The sequence below is a fragment of the Manis pentadactyla genome, chromosome 3 (genome assembly GCF_030020395.1).
Source record: "Manis pentadactyla isolate mManPen7 chromosome 3, mManPen7.hap1, whole genome shotgun sequence".
NCBI classification, from domain to species: domain Eukaryota; kingdom Metazoa; phylum Chordata; class Mammalia; order Pholidota; family Manidae; genus Manis; species Manis pentadactyla.
Window position 1 is genome coordinate 95017206 of NC_080021.1, and position 14295 is coordinate 95031500.

Here is a 14295-nt window from a genome sequence, read left to right on the forward strand (position 1 = left end):
CCTTGACTCATGATATAAAATTTTATGAAATAATTATTTTTGCTGGATGAAATGCATTCTAGTATTTTCCGTTCTATTTCATTTTAAAAGATATGCTTGTCACAACTCCATAAATTAGTTTTATAACTCAATAACAGATATTATCTTGCAGTTAGAAAAACACTGTGTAAAAGGTCTGTTTTTGTAACACTGAAATAAATACCTAAATGGGCCCCAGAATCAAAGACATTGAAGACTGTTCTCCTACTAGTGCTCAGCCACAGCTGAGATGAGCTTCTCCCCAAACTGCAAGAAAGACATTTCAGCTTACTGAAGGCTCTGGCTTCTTGCTCCCCTGAGCTCTTGATGAGTCATCTCACCTGGCTGGCCATGAAACCAGCACTTGGCTCATTTTGGAAACTTGCCTGTGTCTTGCCAACACCCTACTTTCCAGGCACTTATTTCAGCATTCACTAGGTGTGAACAACTCAGAAGGCTGGAGATAGGACTGAGGGTAAGAGAGCCAGAGGCAATCAAGGGTCTGCTCTTTGTACTTGAACTAAAGCCAGAGAGTTGACACCAAAAACATGACTGGAGGGGACGCCTCCGGGCTCACCCTACTATCCTCTACTTCCCTGCTACACTCAGACAGGACCATGTTCCTTTCTTTCACTAGAATATTGTGCTTGCATGCTGCCAGGCCATTCTACAAAAGCTCTTCCCACCTCCTGGAAAGTCCTTACCTGGATCATGACACCCCTATCCTTAAAGTATCAGCTGAGCCGTCACTTCCTCTGGGCCATCTCAGACCCCCCAAGTCTAGGTGTTCCCACAGCTCCATGTATGTCCCTAGGACAGCCCTGAGGCATTCATTCTGCACAATTTACCAGGCCTCCCATGTGCCAGGCCCTCCTGTAGTAGCTGGGAACATAGCCATGGATGAAAGGCTAGCCCTTGGGGAGTTTACATTCTAGAGGGGGAAACAAGTATTTAATATAGTCACACACCATAATATCAAGCTGACATATAACAATAAAACTACTGATAAAATTTCTCACACTTCCTTATAATTTCCCCTACTTGGCTGCATCTACCCGGTGGGTTATACATACAGTGTGTGGCTCTGGGGCTCACAACAAAGCCTTTAGAATTAAAACATAGCTCTCAGCCTTTTGGTTCTCTCCACTGTCCTGGGAATTTGTCTTGTTTTGGTCACATACAGGTGATAACTCCACCTTTAATCTTCTGCAGTGAGCCTGTTTCACACACTTAAGAGTTACTGACCCTAAAGCATTACTTACTTTATTCTCAATAACTATTCATTTCTAAATCATGAGGTCCTTCACGCAGGCAGGGGCAACCCTACCTAGAGGGACATTTGTTTGTCTCTCAGGAGTTCTCCTGCCCATGCTTCCCTAGTCCTAGACTTCCAATGATTCTGCACTTTTTTAAAAAAGGCTCACGAGGTGAGGGAGGAAAAACAATGACTTTGGGAGGAGCATGGGCCCATAGACCTCAGGCATCAAATGATTTGGTAAAAAATTGACTGGTTACCATCTTACAGTCATTAGGATGGCCACTACCACAAAACCAGAGAATAACAAGTGTTGGTGAGGGCGCGGAGGAGTGATTGAAACCCTTGTGAACTGAAGGTGTGAATGTAAAATAGTGTAGCCACTGTGGAAAAGAGCATGGTGGTTCCTCAAAAAATTAAACACACAATTACCATTCAATCTAGCAATTTCACTTCTGGATATATAGCCAACAGAATTTAAAGCAGAAACTTCAAGAGATATTTATACATCCATGTTCATAGCAGCATTATTCATAAGCCAAAATGTGAAAGCAACTCAAGTGTCCACAGAGAGATGAATGGATAAACAAAACAGGATACATACCTACAATGGACTATTGTTCCATCTTGAAAAGGAAGAAAATCCTGACACATGCTACAATACAGAGGAGCCTGAAGGACAATGTGCTAAGTGAAATAAGCAAATCACAGAAAGACAAATACTGTGTGATTTCACTGGTTTGAGGTGCCCAGAGCAGTCAAACTCCTAAGAGACAGAGCTGGGGAAGGAGAAAAAAGGAGTTAGTGTGTTTAGTGGGTACAGAGTTTCAGTTCTGCAAGATGAAAAGGGTTCTGTGGATGGATGGTGGTGATGGTTGCAGAACAATGTGAATGTAGTTACTGCCACTGAACTGTGCATTTAAAAGTGATTAAGGTGGTGAACTTTATGTTTAGTGTATTTTTTAGAAAATTTAATTGGGAGGTCATCCAGTTCTGGCTGGGGTTTATGACAACAGTGTGGTGGTCAAACCTGACTTCTCCACTTATAGCCATCAGAGTTGGGCAAATGACTTAGCCTCTCTGAGCCTCAGTTTGCTCATCTGTAAAATGAGGATCGTGATGATGAGGACGACGATGATAATATCTAATTTATAAAATTTTTGCAAAGATTAACTGAGAGAGTCATATTTATCAAATACAAAATTCTAACATCTGGCATAAATTATAATGCATCAATAAAACTATGTTTTATTGTTTTTATTGGCTCTGATTACTGCCATTAGCATCATTAGCTTAATTCAAAAGTTAACATCAACCTGTAAAAGTATATGCTCCCAAAGTGGGCATCTTTAAATATCTGCTAATTTAAGCTCAGAGCAGAATTCTATGATTCTGAGTTTGGGATGAGCTATTCCTAATTTCTGAGACCTCTGATTCTCATCTCACCCTAGGAATATTTTTAGATGACAGAGCAATAAAATTTGTATATAAATGTTAACATGTTAAAATACCCAACGATGTTTCCATTATTGCAAGGAAACACTTCTTAGTTCACTTTGCTGCCTCAACATCATGTTTTTTTCATGAGTTTCTCGTAATGTCTGCCTTAACATCTAAAAGAGGTGTGAAAAAGCAAAGCTAGATGCACTGGTGCTTGACAATAAGACACTTAAAATAATGGACAGAAACAGAAAGAATGAGTTTAATGCTATGGATGTCACCACAAAACTAGCTTTCCTTCCTTTTAATCCCATATTTGATTTGGGGAAATGAAGTATATAAATATGGAATCACATGAGACATCTGTGTGCTCTAGGATGGTTCATCACATAACAATTTTTGTTGTTGTTTTAAATGATTTGGGAAAGCTACTTAAAAAAAATTAAAGAATAAACATTATATAAACACGGGAAATCACCTGAAATCAAACACACTCATTAACAACTGTCCCATTAGGTTAATATACCGTATCAGCAATATTTTCAGGAGCAAACAACATAATCAGTAACTAAAATGTGATATGCATTAAAAGCAGGAAACAGTAACTCTAATTTCTATTTTAAAGGCAGACAAATGTTCTTTCATTAAATTCTGCATTATAAGATTTGGGGAGCTTAACTCCTGAATGCCAGTTACAGATTTGTACCATAATCTTACATAAGATTTGCACCTCTCAAAAGAAAATCCTGGACCCTGTCCACGGGAATTTTAGGTTAAAACATCAAATTCACTATACGGATGATTTTCATCTTTTCCAGAGAAGAAAGACTACATTTACAATAGAATGAGGGATCTTTACAGAAAAGACCAAAGATAAACAGGCATTCAAGGGGGACTCCAGTACTTACTCTGATCAAGCGAAATCAAGTTTTAGTGTTGAAAGGGAGCTTTGAGATTCTAAGGACTGAGGTATGAATAGCTGTACCCCTGTGCCCCTGAGAGAGCAGTGGGGCAGCAGCACAGGAATCAAAGTTCCAGTAACTGGCCCAGGTATATTGGAAGCAGACTCAATGGGAGTTTCTGCTGCAGGGAGATGGGCCTGCTATGAAAACGGACACAGAAAGTTTGCCCAAGAGAGAGATTTGCCATCTTGAGCCGTCACCACAGCACAAGCCAGCGACGGAAGTGAACATGACAAAGCGGAGGGTGGTGACAAGGGTCCACCCTGGAAGTTCACATTTTAAAAGTTTACAAAAAAAATCACAGGAGGCTCAAACAAAGTCTGGTGATGCCGAACAGGTTACTTTTGAAATCAGAGATAAAAGTTTATGAGAAAACAAAACAAAACAACTTAATTTAGACTTATTCGCTAACTCCGAGGAGTTTCACAGCTGAGGCTTTGAAGGTTTTACAAGCTCTTCCTGGGCTGCATCTTTAAATATATGTGCGTTCAATCAGCAGCAGCAGGAGACTAACAAAATCAATCTGCAGACACCTGCATCAAACAATGGCCCCCAATCTCGGAGGAATTTTTTAACAGCTGTGCATAAACTTCAACAGTAATTTGCAACCAAATTAGTAAATGCCATCCTCCTTCCCACTAGATACAGCATTTTAAAAAGAGATTAAGCATCCGTTGCAAGCCTGCCATTTTACAAGAGTAACAAAAGATAGAGAAGAAAGGAAGATGGTGATTCACAAGGTTGGCGTGGCAGGTAGGAGGACCCAGGCCCTTGCAAATACGGCTCCGGCCAGGAAAGAACAGGTGGTGGTTACAGCTTCTGGAGAGCAAGGACAGGAGCCACACCACCCGGCAGGGCGGCGTGACCTGTGTTCATCAGGAACCTGGCCCTTGCGGGGTTGCACAACGCTGGAGGATGGTTCCTTCTCACCCGGACAGAAGACGGCGGCCAGTTCCCATTCCTCTCCCATTCCCACAAAATTCAGTTTGTGCCATTACTGAATAACCTTTCATTAGCACGACTTTGAGCAGGGCAACCCGCCAGGGCAAGGCAGCTCAGTGGGCAGTGGCCTTGCAGAGATCGCCAGATTTCCCAGGGGGGCCGCCTTGGAGCCTCTCTTCATTCGTGCCCACGGGGAGTGCCCAAGCCTTCGGCGTGATCTGTCCATTTCACGATAATTGGGGCTCTTAAAAATCCAATGAAGTAAAGATATTTAACTTTACTTTCTTCTCACGTGGCCCCCAAAGCCGAAAAACCACTTCACTCAAGGTAACAGGATTGAGCACGGGCATTTTTTTTTTTTTTTTTTTTGGTATCTATCAAAGACCCACATCACTCTACCCCAGGCCTTTGAAAAGAAACTTGTTTTGTTGAGTGTTGGCGGCGCTGTCTGCTGCTCGAGCAAATTCCAACAAAGCAAGTTATTCTCCCCTATGGACAGGTGCCATCTGCATCAAACCTCTCTCCTTACGGAGGTTTGCCAAGAATATACAGCTCCCCACCTTCTCCCGCCCACCGAGTTAGTCCAGGTGAGAAGGGAAAAGCTAGACGGGAGAAGGGGCGCCGGCCCAGCCCGGGGCCCACGGCCGGGTCCGCAGCATCCTGCGCGGGGCGCGCCAGAAACCCTCGAAACCAGGGACCATGTCTGCCGCGCGCGACTTCGGGGTCACCCGGCTCCCCCTTCCTGGAGCGGGTGAGGCCGGCGCGGTGGGCCCCCTTGCGGACCCGTCCTACCTCCTGGAGGCGAGCGAGGTGGAAGCACCTACCTGGAGGTGGGCGCCGGGTCCGGGCGGCGGCGGGGACGCCGGCCGCTGGGTCCAGGTTGCTGGCGAGGACACCGGCGAGCGCTGGCGGGGTGGCTCCGGCCAGGGGGCGCTCGTCACCCCCCGCCTGCCGCCCGAGCCGGCTACCCGGACGCCCGCCGCACCGGTACCGCCCCCTCCCGGGATGCCCGCCCCTTGCCCTCCTCCCCACCCCGCCCCGAGTCCCCTCTCCTTCTCTCCTCCCCGCCCCGCGCCCGGGGCGCAGGTAAAAGCCGGCCTGCGACCCTAATTCCAAAAGAGAGGAAAGCACCGCCGCTCTTCCGTCTATTTTGCATTAGAAAGGACTTGCCAAAAACGTTCTTTTAAAATTACCTCCAGGGGGAGGTTTCCATGCTGTACGTCCGGCAGCTGATCGTGGCTAGCACACTGTCATTTTTATATGATTTCCAAAGTTGCGTTTCTTTAAACCTGCCAGCCCTTGAAGCTGCAATGTAATGTCTCTACAGGGCATTTGTCATTTGAAGACTTACGCCTTGTCGAGGCTACTAATGAGCGTGATGAGCATAATTGGGGTGGGTTTTCCTATGCTCCATAGAATTAATTTTTCATTTGTGTTTGAAAACTATAAATCTGGCTACCAGTACTATTACAGAGCTGTTCTCTTTCGGTTACGACACTAAATGATTAAAATGTTCTTGGTTAAGGCTTTTGTTACTGTAATATCTAGATTAGTCTGAGAAATAAAACAATCCTGTTTGAGGGAGGGGGTAGACTACTAAGGTATAAAAGAACCAAACCTTGGGTCAGCAGGCTTTTTTGATCCTGGAAGTAAAGTGTCAGCTGGAAAGGACCTCCTCACACTACAGCTAGTTCCAAACTTCTGATTTGAAGGTGAAAAGCTGAGGCTCAGAAAGATTTGGTGACTTGATTAATTCACATTGCTGCCTGTGGTCTGTTCTAGGAAGGCAGATATGCTGACTCTTTCTCCTAATCTATTTGAACTCAGCAAAGCAGACACATGAGCCTTTTAAAGATAAAAATATATTCCCTGAAAATTTGTGCCCCTGTCCCCCATTTGTGAAGATCTAACTGCATGGAACTGACCCTCAGACCAGATTCATCCAAAAAGAGAGGCTGCAGCCTCTTGGGAGCCTAGCCAAGAGGTGTGAGGATGAAGAGCATCTCAGATGTTCAGGCTAAGTGACCTCATCAGAGCCTGGCATGTAGACCCCCCTGTGAGGCCCAGCTTCTCTCTCTGCAGACTGCCGAGAAACCTTCTAGTTCATGATGCCGTTCGTCCTCCTTTTTCCTCTCTAGACATTCCTAAATGAGAAGAGATGGCCAACTGCCAATGGCTGTGGTGCCTAGGGACAGTAAAACCACTCATTCCCCATGGCTGAGGTTTCACTATTTGAGAAAGTTCAGTACATATAGGGACTCAAAGAAAATTCATATGTCCCTTAATTTAGTCACTAGTCAGTGGCTCTAAAAAAAGTTTCAAATGATGATGATCATGTACTAAGTACCTATATACCAGGCATTATGATAAGCACTTCTGATGCACTATTCATTTAATCCTGGTAACAACCTTATCATCATCCTCATCCTCATCCTCGTCACCTCTAGTTTAGAGATGAGAATAACGACGGTTAGCAGGATTATGCAGCTTGTTCATATCCTGCAATTAATGAAGTTACAGAACCAGGACTCAAAATTCCAGCCAGTCTGAAGCAGCCCCCTGAGGGCTGTTGAACACTGCTTACATTCCACAATCATGCCCTCTGCTTGCAGCTTCTCTTCTGGACAACTAGTCCCTGGAAATCCACGCTACTCTCCTGTTCCATAACCACACATTCCTATGACTGGGAACACACTCATCTGAAGACTGGATTTTTTAAAAACAATATTTTTAAAACAAAGTCATTTGGCTAGAAAGGGGATTTTTTTTTTTTTTGGTCTTGAATCTCATCTAAAAGAAAAAAATCCAAATCTATTTTTGTTGCATGATAGGTGTTACAGACACCTCTAGATCTTTTGGACCCCAGAAGTTCTGACAGCCTTCTTCTTCCACAGGCTACAAGGCATTTCTGTTTTATATAAGACAGTGTCTCACTGTTTTATAAACACGACTGATGCTCAGAACTTCTCCACACTTTTGTTTCCTGGAAGGGGAAATAGCATTTCCTGGAGGGGACTACACGTGGGTGGTGAGGTTCCACACTTTATGTGAAATGCAGCTGAACTTTCAGTTGTAAGCCCAATTCCCCTTCCGGTCCTGCCCCAAATTTCCTGGAATCGTGCTGAGTACAGGCTGTGGGGCAGCTACATCAGTTCGTCGTTCGTATTGGCTGGGAAAGATGCGCTTCCAGCTTTAGATCCAGAACAAAGGAAAAAACAATTCTCAGGGATCTTATCTCTGGAGATACCACAATTCATCTTCCTTCAACTTGGAACTGGCAAAATGGAGCCTGAGACCTCACTTTGCTTTTATTTGGGACCTAGTTGACTGTTATGCTCTATCTCCCAAACAGACCACCTCTTGCACGTGTCTGTGAGGTTGGCCTTCCATAAAGGATTTAGGATAGAATGTAAAGAGAAAGGTTCTAGTTATGAGCCTCAATTCGGAGAAAGATGGTATTTGGGGAGAAGTAGGAAATGACAAACACAGACAATCTGAACAAGGACTTCACAAGGGCACTTGTGTCTCTGCAGAAAGTCACCACTTGGAGGAAACCGGCTGGACAATTTCACGAGGAGTTTGGCTACCAAGCTCTCCACTTTTCCAAAGGTCTGGCAGAGATAGTTTATAAAATGATCCACCTGAATTTCCAGAATAAGCAGCGTGGAATTAGAAGACAGTGATCTGCCCTAACCAAAGACTTGAGAGGCATGATGAGTCACCGGTACATTTATTCAGAAAATTGTTCTTGGAGCTTCGGGTGCAGGTGGCAAGACACAGACAAAAACCCAGGTGTTCTAACTTCACAGCTCAGACAAGGGACAGGAAGACTTCTTTTTTCTCTTCAATCCACTGTAGACATTCAAGTGGGAAAAAAGAATAATTACAAGTTTGAAACTGTTATTGCCAGAAAAGAGCTCTAAATGCTGAACCAAAAATTTGCCCTACCTTGCGGGAGAAAAGAAACCTTGATGACTACTGATAATAAGATTGATAGCAACTCTTCCGAACCATGAGGGGGTGGTAGTGAAAGGTGAATGCATGTTTTACCCTGAGTCTAAAAGAGGAACAATGTCATAATATGATATTTTTTTTAAGTTCTGCTGTTATTATACATGCTTAGTAATGTTAAACTAATTGTCAAATCACAGACAAGGTAGGAAAGGTCTTACGTTTTCATTTAGGAAAGAGATGATGAGTGAACCTAATACTAGCTAATATTTATTGTGCATTTATGATGTGTCAGGGCATGGTGTTGAACACTTTATTTCAATTATTTCATTTGATTCTCACAATGAATCCTTTGAGATGGGTAATGTCCTCTTCATTTTACAGATGCTACATCTTAGAGGTCAAACAAATGATCTGTCAATAAGTGGTAGAGTACAGCTAGACTCTGTTGGCACCCAGATCCATGATTTTGGCCATCATACATGCAGAAATAAGACAAGAGCTGAAATTATAGCCTGACTCTTGAAATGGTAAAGCATTGTATATATTTATGGATGTCCCAATTAAACAAAATTTAATCTTTAAAGATGCAGAACACTAAGCAGATCATTTTTTCCTCAGTGTCCATTTATTACATTATTAAATAATGACATTGGGCATGAAAGTACCTGTTCTCCCCCTTTAAGGATAGGGGAATTAAAAAGGACACAACATTACTGTCTTGTGTTAGTTGTAGCTTCTGAAATCCTATAGGCACTGATTTTTTTTAAGTCATCACTGCTGATAGAATATAAGTATATTAATCAGACAGTGAATTTCCAATGTTTTAGCACAGATAGAGGTTAACACAATGAGTTTCTGGTGAGGTCTGAGGGTAGAATCAGGGAAAAGGCCCAGTCCATCTTAGGATCCACAGACACAGTTCTGGATTTGGTGAGTCATAATGAGTATGGTCTCCATGAATATACAATTTTCTCTGAAATTAATATTGATTAGCCAGCATCATTTATACAGACCGCTCTTTAGTGATTCTCCTCCACCAGCAGAAAAACAACATTAACTGAAAGTCCAAAAGACCATATATATTAATGAGAAATCCTGCCTGAGAAGGATGACTAAATGTGAGAATTAATTTGTGTATCCAGGAGGAAGAAATCAAGATGAAACCTGCTGTCACAGTTACTTGCTTCGAGCAGTTTCCACCTCAGAGTGAAAGAAAAATACCGATTCCCTGTTTGCTGACTGGATCACACACTTTTAACTAGAGGAAAGGGCTTTTGGTAAGGCTAAAGCAATTGATACTGATTGACAGATGAAGTTCATACATTTGGATGTCACATAAATTTGGGAGGGTTGCAGAAAATGTGATTAAATTTTAATCACATTAAGAAAGTTTCTCTCTCAGCAAAAGACAAGAAAGCCATTGCTTGAGAACCTTGTGACCGTAACTACTTGAGGGACTTAAAAAGACACAAAACCTTAAAAACTTCCCAAGGCGCTAGATGAAACACAGCCAAGGTGCAGCACATTCTGGGGCCACAATCGTATTGCCAGGCTTCTACTTTTCCTAAGAATGTTTGAGGAGCCAGAGCTAAAGGAACCAAACAATAAATCAACTGAAAGTCTTTAAACATAGGTTCTGGCAGCCATTCTCATCACAATCATATTATCTGCATGTTTCATTGACTGTCAAAGCACTGAAAGGAAAAAGAAAAATAACCTATTGAACATGTATTTGTTTCCCCAGACCTCTCTGGGTTTACTAACTTTTTACAGATTCATACTTCCTCTTCTCCCTGTGATTTCATTTGGACGGAACAGAGACCCTTTCCACGGTTCTGAACTTAAACTCTTCCTCTTATTTCTTAGCAAAGCAAGAAAATTCCCCAAATTCCATTATCTACTTTGTAGCTCCCTGGACATAGTGAGTCCATTATGTACATTCTGGGAGGATGCGGAGAAATTAGTACGACTTTGCAAAAGTGCTTGGCATTATCTACTAAAACTGCATATATGCAGAGCCCCTGACCCAGGCATTCCATGAGCATATAACCCACAGAAGTACATGCCTGGCACAGTCATTGCGGCACTGTTCAGTCAGTCCACATTGGAACAACCATGTGGCCATCAACTGTAGAGTGCATCATTAAGCCATGGCATGCCCTCCAATCTGTGCTGTGCTATGCTGGGATCCTAGGCTCCACCTCCACTGCTGTGAGGCTCCCCCTACCTCTTGTTTTCAGGGTGTGATCCCAGTCTCTCTCCTTCCTGAAGTCCTACAACACGCCCACTGCTCCTGCTCTGAGTGGTGGGCCCAGTGATGTCAACTCTGCCATGCATTTGTGCCCGTCTTCTTGTGCCTCTCCTGGTTCCCTGGCTCTGTGCCTTGTGCAGGGTAGATGATACAAAATATTTGGTTTATAAAGGCAAGATGTCAGTGCAGTTTGAATTCCATGTTAGAGTCAGTGGGCAAATGCCTCAAATTTTGGAAAAAGTACAATATTTCCCAACTTGAGCAAAAGGTAGATCATGACAGTTTTTCTAAGTAGAGTCCAATAAAGCCTGCAAAGTGCCATTGACCCACTCAACATTGTTTTTTGGAAGTAGCAGGTCAGTGAGATTAGAGTATCATGGAGTAACTTTCATAAAATATAAATAATGACAATAAAGAATCATCTGGAAAAATCTTATTTGAGATAGTTAAAGGTAAGGTTTATAATGATAGAGCTCCTGGGGACTGATACAGAATATTGAAAAGGAGGCTGGATGGTGAGAATCTGCTGGTCTTCTGAGTTGCTCAGTTATACTTAATTGTACTTCTTGAAGTGTGAAAATGTTTACTTCAAAAGGTATGTTTCCAAATTCCAGAAGGATAAGCCTGTGCTAGCCTGATATGAATGTCCTTTTGAAAACACCCACTTTCCTTTATCATTGTTTTTTCAAACATTTCTTTGTCCGTGAGGAGCAATTCCATTGTGGTTTACCTGGTCTCTGAGTGATTGGAGCAACACCAGATATATCGAGAGGTAGACCCTCCGTGATGGACAGGGCATGCCTTTCAATCACATACAGATTACTCTGTAAAATCAAATTTCTAAAAGGGCCAAATCCAGGATCGGTGCTGAAATGGGAACCTTTCAAGGAGGAGCCACCCTATGGGGTCAGCCAGGCCAGGAGCCAGGAGTCACAGTCTGAGACACTGAGCCGGGCAGAGGAGACGCCGCATGGTCCCCTTACATGACTGCAGGCTTCTGGCCCGCCGCTCCCCCAGCCCCCTTAGGGGACCGGGCACCAGGATGCCCTCCACCGCAGGGCGCCGCCGTGGGGGGCCGAGTTGCTGGTGTTGCGAGGAGGTCGCATGAGCAGGCCGCATGTCCAAGCTTTGCTTTTAGAAAAGAGTAAATACTATTCTGCTTGATTTCTGACTCTCAGCCTTAAAGGAGCAGCAGCACTTTGGTCTTTACCTTCAACAGCAGCTAAATCCTGATGATAAAAATCTCCCAACGGCATTTAAAGTCCTGCTCGCTGAGCGGGTGCTCGGTTCTTTTTGCATCACTCCTTTGTGTCCATTCACTCACAGGAATTCATTTAAAGAGCAGATGTGGATGTTTCGAAGTAAGTGCTCAATGCACGCCCTCCTTGCTCCCACTTTATCCACTGCGTGAAGAACAGAGGCAGGGTGACGTGGTAGGAGGTTACGGACTCCAGACTCACCTCCCAGCCACGCGATATGCGGGAGCCCCATCATCTCCCTGTGCTTCGTTTTCCGTAGCTGCTAAATGGAGTGATGGACTAGGTAATGCTCCTTTCAATTTTTAAACTCCAAAAGGTACAAAATAACCCAACTCTAACAAATATTTGTGCTTTTTAAAAAAAAACTCTGGATAATTAAGTGTGACTTGTAATCAGCTGAGCTTGACTAAAAGTTACATTTTCAACTTACTAGCAGTAAGCCAGGGACTTCCATTTGCAGGGACAGTGGAGTATTTTAAGGTCATCCATTTCATTATTCACCTTAACATTTTCACTAACACACATGTGGTTTTCAAACACAGGAAAGAAAACATGGTAAGCTGTGGTTATAGTTTCCACTAGAAAACAGAATAAGTGTAGCTCAGAAAGAGTGTTTGTGGGGAGTTTCTTGAAACATGAAAACCCATGTTAGAAGAGTTTGTTCTTGAGAAGAACAGTGTTAATTGTTGCAAGTGTCAAAAGTTGTTGGTAAATAGGGCCTAACTGCATCTGTTGTCACAATCAGAATACAGCTGTGGTCGTACCACTGTGAAGGCTTCAGTGTCTTCGACCTTTGCACCCTCTGGTGTGTTCTCAAGCAGCCACTCTTTTCTTCTTTCAGTTCAGATTATGGGGAATTTGTAGAAAATGCCTTTCCTGGTGACCCTTCCCATTTCCCAAGTAGCTCTAACTGTCCCTTGTTAGAGCCCATTTCAAAGTAAGTTGGCCTGCTCAAAATCACTCTTCTGCTAGTATTTTGCCTTCGTTGTTATCTTCAGCAACTGGTTCTGTCTTCCACTGTGATCAGTGACTACATGTCTGAAATTAATTAATTCATCAGTAAATATTTAAGGAGCCCTAGCTGATTTATGATGTGAGCACATGTTCAAATTTCACAGTATATCGGAAGGAAATGCAGCAAACAAAAAACCCTTTCAATTTTTTGAAATGTAACCAAAATGCACATTTTTGAACTATGAGAGATGTAGAATAGGTTTTATGTGAATTCTACTTTCACCAGACAGTGATATTTTTTTAGCTTTGGCCATCCTCTTTCCAGATGGTCAGGGTACCTGGTAGTAAGGGAGAACTACCCTTGACTACATCACATGCATCAGTTCAGGAAGCCATCTGCTAAAGCTGCCAAAGAAAAATGCGTATGTAGAGGAGTAAATAGATGGTGGTTTAAGTTTTTTCTTCTGATTGCTTTGCTGATCATAATCAAATGAGAATATGGTAGGTAAAGCTGTTTACTGTGTTAAGTGGGACAGATACGAGTGATTTTCACATGTGAGTTCAGTTTTAGGAGGAAGAGCGACATACGTATACCAAGAAAGCCAGCGTGAGCTGTTCTACATCTGCCAAGCTCTTATCTGCCACCTAGGAGATATTATCAGCGTCTACGTGTTTATACCCAGCACAGATGTGTATGGCAAAACATGTATTTGTCAATGTGGGGTGGCCCTGGGGAGATCCTCCAGATGATGCTCTTGGTTCTGCTCTTGCTGCTCTGCGGCCTGTCCCCGGCAGGGCAGCCAGCTGACCCTCTTACTGCCTGGTCACATGTGCCACTCCTCTGCCCCAGACCTCAGGGCTCCCTGCTCACAGAGGACCCTCCTCAGCCCCACTCCCCAGCCACCTCTTTGACTCATGTCCCCATCTTGCTCCCTAATGTGTCAGACAAGCCTCAGCTCAGGACATTTGCACAAGACCTCCTTCAGGTCTTGACCTGAACATCTGTTTCTCAGTGGCTATCTCCTGATCTCTCTATTTAAAATCACAGCCCCTCAGGCCCCATCCGCCAATCCACACCATCTCTGTCCTGCCTTTCTAGAACATGAGCTCCAAGGGAACAGAGTAATTTTTCCATTTTCTATCATATCCCCAACCACCTGACACAGAGTTGTCATCCAAAGGGTATTTGTCATATGGATGAACTAATGAAAAGCAGCTAATCACAGTACGCTTACATACATATGAAACACATTCACTTAT

At 43.4% G+C, this 14295-nt stretch overlaps 1 protein-coding gene across 1 annotated transcript in view; it reads right to left on the reverse strand.

Moving 5' to 3' along the window:
• The window catches only part of PRKCQ (protein kinase C theta), a 149104-nt gene extending 143514 nt beyond the window's left edge, over positions 1 to 5590 (reverse strand). Inside the window, exon 1 of the mRNA XM_036908177.2 lies at positions 5442 to 5590. The gene's annotated coding sequence lies outside the window, so the exon portion shown is untranslated. The remainder of the gene's footprint in view (positions 1 to 5441) is intronic.
• Positions 5591 to 14295: the final 8705 nt, after the last annotated feature.